Source organism: Galeopterus variegatus, unplaced genomic scaffold, assembly GCF_000696425.1.
Source record: "Galeopterus variegatus unplaced genomic scaffold, G_variegatus-3.0.2 Scaffold14178, whole genome shotgun sequence".
NCBI lineage: Eukaryota > Metazoa > Chordata > Mammalia > Dermoptera > Cynocephalidae > Galeopterus > Galeopterus variegatus.
In genome coordinates this window covers 32,335-38,313 of record NW_007740289.1, presented here as the reverse complement: position 1 = coordinate 38,313, position 5,979 = coordinate 32,335, and the positions used below count along the sequence as shown (strand labels likewise).

General features: G+C 45.8%; 1 long non-coding RNA gene across 1 annotated transcript in view; it reads right to left on the bottom strand.

Annotated features, from left to right (window-relative positions):
* Positions 1–190: 190 nt before the first annotated feature.
* The window catches only part of LOC103581883, a 7,169-nt gene continuing 1,380 nt past the window's right edge, over positions 191–5,979 (bottom strand). Inside the window, exons 2-3 of the long non-coding RNA XR_549699.1 lie at positions 3,064–3,271; positions 191–1,686 (exon numbers count right to left, since the gene is read on the bottom strand). This is a non-coding gene — a long non-coding RNA (uncharacterized LOC103581883). The remainder of the gene's footprint in view (positions 1,687–3,063; positions 3,272–5,979) is intronic.

The following is a 5,979-nucleotide window of genomic DNA, read 5'->3' as shown; positions in this document are numbered from 1 at the left end:
CCGAGGGTTCGGATCCCACGTGCAGACCGGCGGCTCACTGGCTGAGCAAGGAGCGGGGGCAGCACCGGGGGTTGCGATCCCGTTGCCGGTCCCGGTCCGGTACGAGCGCGACACTGAGGGTTGCGATCCGTTGCCGGTCACGAAAAAAGACAAAAAGACAGAAAAAAAAAAAGAAATGCATGAGGTCAATCCTGTTAAGCAAGCAAACCAAGTGTGGGAGAGGGCAACAAGGTATTTAGATTCTTGTTGACTATGGATTGCATTAGTGATGTCTATTACATATGTGCATGTTGTTTTATATGGGGAACTCTGGAGACTGTAGTTGCTTGTTTTTATGCAAAGCCCTTGGTCTCTAATGCCACCGAGTGTGAATTTGGGCTTCCTTCTCCATGAGCAAAGCTTTTGGATGGCGATTGCAAATAAACTTCGAGCTCTTACAGTTCTGTTACTTTCCCCTAAAGAGCTGTTTACACCTAACCCAACATAATAAGGAGGTTCAGGATTTAAGCATAGCCAACAATCGGATGTTAAACTTGGGTTAGACTGATTAATAAACATAAAGACAGAGTCTAAAGTATTAAGGAGAGGATTTGTAAAAACATAGTTAGAGGTTCGGTTAAGGGACTTGGGGGTTTGAACCTGGGGAGTCGAATAAGGGGGTGAGGGTGGAGGTTGAGGGAGAACATCTTGGTTAGGGTATTTGGAGCATGGGGGAAGGGGTAGGAGATCCTGGTTAGGGCCAATAGGGATGCTCAGTTGTTTTTCTCATAGCAATTGAATAGTGAATTCTCCCCCAGGGTCTACTCAAGAAATATGTAGCCTTATGCCCCAGGTCCTACCAGCCTTCCATGTCTCACTCATATATGGATGCCGAAGTATGAGTTAGATTCATGGGGTTACATTGGTTAACAGAGCAGTCCCCTGAGCGGGCTTGTCATCTAGTCAGCTGTATCCAAGGTTCTGTGTGTGTCCAAGAGAATTCAGTTTCATAGTCCCAAACGGCACAGTGGTATTGTTTTTCCCCTTGGCAGGAGGGACTGGCTGAAGCTGGGCATGCATAAAATTGTATGCCCCTTAATCCCTGTTCATATTTTTGGTAGCCACATGAGTGGGGGGGGATACTACCATTACTCCTCCCCCCATAGGTCCATTAGCCTGGATGCCAGTAGTCTGGGTTTTTAATTGGAGACTGCCTGACATTAATTCACAGAGATCAACTAGGAAGGTTGGGGCCTCTGGGGTAGTGACAGTCAATAATTTTTCCTGTACTAGTGGCATTTAACTCCCAGGTATAAGTTTTAGGTTGATGCAGGCTCCCCAATACAGACATTACATAATGAAAAACAATTAATACAATTAAGGAGATGAGTGAGTCTTATCTTTAGTGAGTCTTCTGGTGAGTGCTGGGCCATCCATTTTTCCTGGAATTGTTGCAGGTCCATCAGTCAGGTTTGGAGGCTCATTTGAGTTGGGTGTGATGTATCCAATGGCTCTTTCCTGCAACCTTTACAGCCATTGGGGTGGTCAGGATGGAAGGGTCCTTGCCACCTGGGCTCAAGGGTAGACGGGTGGTGGTGCTTTACCCAGAAGAGGTCCCTGGCTGGTGTGGGTGTGGTGTCAGTTCTCTTGCCAGTGGGTGGGCTTCTCGAATCAAGGGGTGAATTTGGTTCAGTACCTGTTGAAGGGCTTGGAGAGACCGAAGTAAATTGTGAATTAGTGATTTCAGCAAGTTTAATCATCCCTGAGATGGGGTAACAAGGGGGGTGGTCTTCCAAACATTATTTCATAAGGAGTGATTCCTTTGATATAGGGAGTATATCTAGCTCATAGAAGGACAAAGGGAAGGAGACTCACCCAGTTTTTGCCAGTCTCTAGTTTTAGTTTGGTAAGAGTTTCTTTTAAAGTTTTATTCATCTGTTCTACCTGTCCTGAACTCTGTGGCCTATAGATACAGTGTAATTTCCAATTTATCTTTAATGCTTTTGCTAATAATTAATAAATATGGGCTGTAAAAGCTGGACCACAGTCAGACCCCAAGGATATAGGCAGGCCAAATCTGGGGACAATCTCTTGTAATAACTTTTAAAGTGTTATCTGAGCAGTTTCAGTTTTAATCGGAAAAGCCTCTACCCAACCAGAAAAGGTGTCTACAAATACCAAGAGATAGCAGTACCCATATTTTCCAGGTTTTACTTCAGTGAAGTCAATTTCCCAATGTCCTCCAGGACTGGATCCTCGTGCTCTGGTTCCTGCAGGTACTTCAGACTTTTGTCCTGGGTTTATTTGGGAGCAGACCTCACAGTGTCTCATAAAGTCTTTTGTTAGTTTGTCCAAATTATGAATGTAATAATTTTTCCGCAATAATTTCGTGCTCTGGTTCCTGCAGGTACTTCAGACTTTTGTCCTGGGTTTATTTGGGAGCAGACCTTACAGTGTCTCATAAAGTCTTTTGTTAGTTTGTCCAAATTATGAATGTAATAATTTTTCCGCAATAATTCAGTTAATTTAGTAGCTCCGAGGTGTGTCCCTTGGTGAAGTTGTTCTATCAACAGTCTATCTAGAGCTTTGGGTAGGTAAATTCCTTGATCTGGTAAAACTTTCCATCCTGCATCATTATCTGAGGTGCCTAATGCCCTTGCATGAATGACCTCTTCCTCTGAGTAGTGTGGGGCCGGTGGTAATTGAGGTGCCGGTATGACCACCAAGGACTTTGTTGGCCCCACTGGTTTTAGTGTGGCTTCTTTTGCTGTTTGGTCAGCAAGGGCATTTCCTTGGGCTTCAATTTAGTCACCTTTCTGGTGTCCTCAGCAATGTATGATGGCCACCTTTTTAGGATACCAGATAGCTTCTAGGAGATCTAAGATCTCCTCTTTATTTTTTATGTCCTTTCCTCCTGATGTTATTAATCCTCTGTTTATAAAGGGCCCCGTGTATGTGGGCAGTAGCAAATGCATATCTACTGTCAGTGTATATGTTGACAGTCTTGTCTTTTCCTGTGTTAAGGCTATAAATTCAACTTCTTGAGCAGAGGTCACTTGGTTTAGAGCTTGTGCCCTGGCATACCTGATCCCGTCGGCAATGAAGCTGCTTCCATCTGTGAACATCACCTCATAAGGTTCCTCCCAGGGCACATCTGTCAGGTCAGGTCAGAGTTCCTGGAGTGCCTCTATAGTTTTGACGCAGTCGAGGAGGGGTTCCTCTGGGTCGTCATCTGGGAGGAGAGTTGCCGGATTCAGAGATGCAGGCTCACGAAACTTTACTAGAGGTTGATCTAAAAGTAAGGCATGATATTGAGTGATGCGGGCATTGGTGAGCCAATGCTTGGGAGCACTCTTTAAAAGAATTTGCACAGAGTGAGGTGCCACCAGGTTATACCTTGCCCTAGGGTCAGCTGGTCGGCTTCCTTCACTAGCAGGGTGGTTGCTGCTATGGGCATGGACACAAGTGGGCCATCCAGGTCTGCCACTAAAACCCCCCCAAAGAGGCCAAACCTTCTCCAGTCCCCCAAGAGGCTGAAGCTCCACCGTCAGAGCCACCTAAGGAGGAAGAACCTTCTCCAGCTCAGCAGGTGGCCCCATCTCAACCTGCAGGACTCCCTGAGAAGGTAAAACCATCTCCGGTCCATCACAAGGCTCTTCCTCAGCCGCTAGGTCCCCCAGAGAAAGCAGAACCCTCTCCAGCTCTGCAGGAGGTCCCAGCTCAGACTGCAGAGCCCTCTGTGGTGGTGGAATACTCCCCAACCCAGCAGGTGGTCCAAGCTTAGATTCCAGAGCCATCTAAGGAAGTTGTAGCTCAACCTCCAATGCATTATGAGATGACAGTTCCAAAACCAAGTCAGGTTCAAGCTCAGAATCCAGCGTTATCCAGTATCACAGTTAAACCTTTGGATATGGAGGTTACCATAACTCCAGAACCCACTGTAGAGGATGAACATTCTACATCCCTAAAGAAGCCTACAGCTCCTTCTGCAAAGTCCCTGAGGTAACATATCCACGTCCAGACCAGGCTCAGGCTCAGCATCCAAACCTGACTCCAGTCACAGCTCAACCTGACACTTACCGTAACTCCAGAACCCACTCTGGAGGCTGAACATTCTACAGCGCTGAAGAAGACTACAGCTCCACATCCACACCAGGCCCAGACTCAGCATCCAAAGATGACGCAAGTCACAGTTCAGCCTTTGGACCTCGAACTTACCATAACTACAGAACCTACTATAGATCTGAAACCTTCTCCCACCATGCAGAGGACCCCAACTCAGCCCCCAGAACCACCTAAGTAGGTTGTACCTCAACCTCCAGTGTATCAAGAGGTGACAGTTTCAAAACCAGGTCAGGATCAAGTTCAGCCACCAACGTCACCCAGTGTTGCAGTTTGGCCTTTAGACCTGGAGCTGACTGTAACTTCAGTATCTACTACAGAGGCTGAATACTCTATAGCACTGGAGAAGACTACAGCTCCACATCCACACCAGGACCAGACTCAGCATCCAAAGTTGACACAAGTCACAGTTCAGCCTTTGGACCTGGAACTTACCATAGCTACAGAACCTACCACAGAGCTGAAACCTTCTCTCACCATGCAGAGGACCCCAACTCAGCCCCCAGAAGCACCTAAGGAGGTTGTACCTCAACCTTTAGTGTATCAAGAGGTGACAGTTTCAAAACCAGGTCAGGATCAAGTTCAGCCACCAACGTCACCCAGTGTTGCAGTTTGGCCTTTAGACCTGGAGCTGACTGTAACTTCAGTATCTACTACCTGGGGTCTAAAGAGTGGCTATAATTTGTTAAAAAGAGAAAAAATAGGGAGTACAGTCCAGACAAAGCCATGGCTGCAGGAATGATCAAAATTTACATCAATTGGCTGCAAAGAATTGGGTTAGGAATCAATGATTATGAAAAAACTTGAATATCAGGTATAGAGCTTTGAAAGTTACACAAAGAGAGATGGAGAGCCATTGAAAAAACATTTTTTTTAAAGGATCACCAGTAAGGGGATCTTAACCCTTGGCTTGCTGCACCACACTCAGCCAGTGAGCTAACCGGCCATCCCTATATAGGATCCAAACCCGTGGCCTTGGTGTTATCAACACCGCACTCTCCTGAGTGGGCCACGGTGCCCGCCCGGGCTATTGAAATTTTTAAGCAAAACAGATAAATGATTAAAACAGGGTTATTTTAGAATACATATTTAGAGTGATCTAGAAGAGGAAGCATAATAGAGACAGACTAAATAGAAAGCTGTAGCAAAATCTAGGAGTGGTGTGGAAAGGGTCTGAATCAGACTGGTTGTGGTAAGAGTGCAAAGAAAATCCTGGGAGCACTTCAAAGAAAGAACAGATGGGATTTAATAACTGACTAAAGAGTTGGGGGATGGGGTGTACAGGAAACAATCAAATATAACTTCAAAGTTTCTATCCTTGAAAATGAGGAGAAGGATGGTGGTATAACAGGTGGAAATGTAACAGGTGGGAAGGAGAGCCAGTTTGAGGGAGATGAGTTTAGTTTTAGGCATCTTTTATTATCGGTGAGCATAAAGCAACCAAAAGGCTTCTGGTTGAGTGGAAGTATCCACTAGGCAGATGAGCAGACGGGTATTTCTTTTGACTTGTTTCTGCCCCTCCCCAGGGGAAATTGTGTATATAAATTAAGTAAGTTGTTGCTGAGGGACGGGGACAGAGTTAAGGGTGAGGATTCAGTCATCCACAGAGTTGACACTGAATATAAGGAATCTAAGAAGATTCAGTCATCCACAGAGTTGAAACTGAATATAAGGGATCCAACAGCTTCCTTTAAACATGTGTCATTCGTCAAAAGTATATAGGATAAAATGTGAAAATCTGTACCCCCATACCTTTTATTGCCCCCCCATACCCTGCACCCTACTGATACAGGATGTGCTCAGTTTCCCTGGGGTCGGGTTTCAGGACATGCCTCTGGGTTTCCAGCCAACTTCCTGAGGTCTCAGACCCCTCCTCTG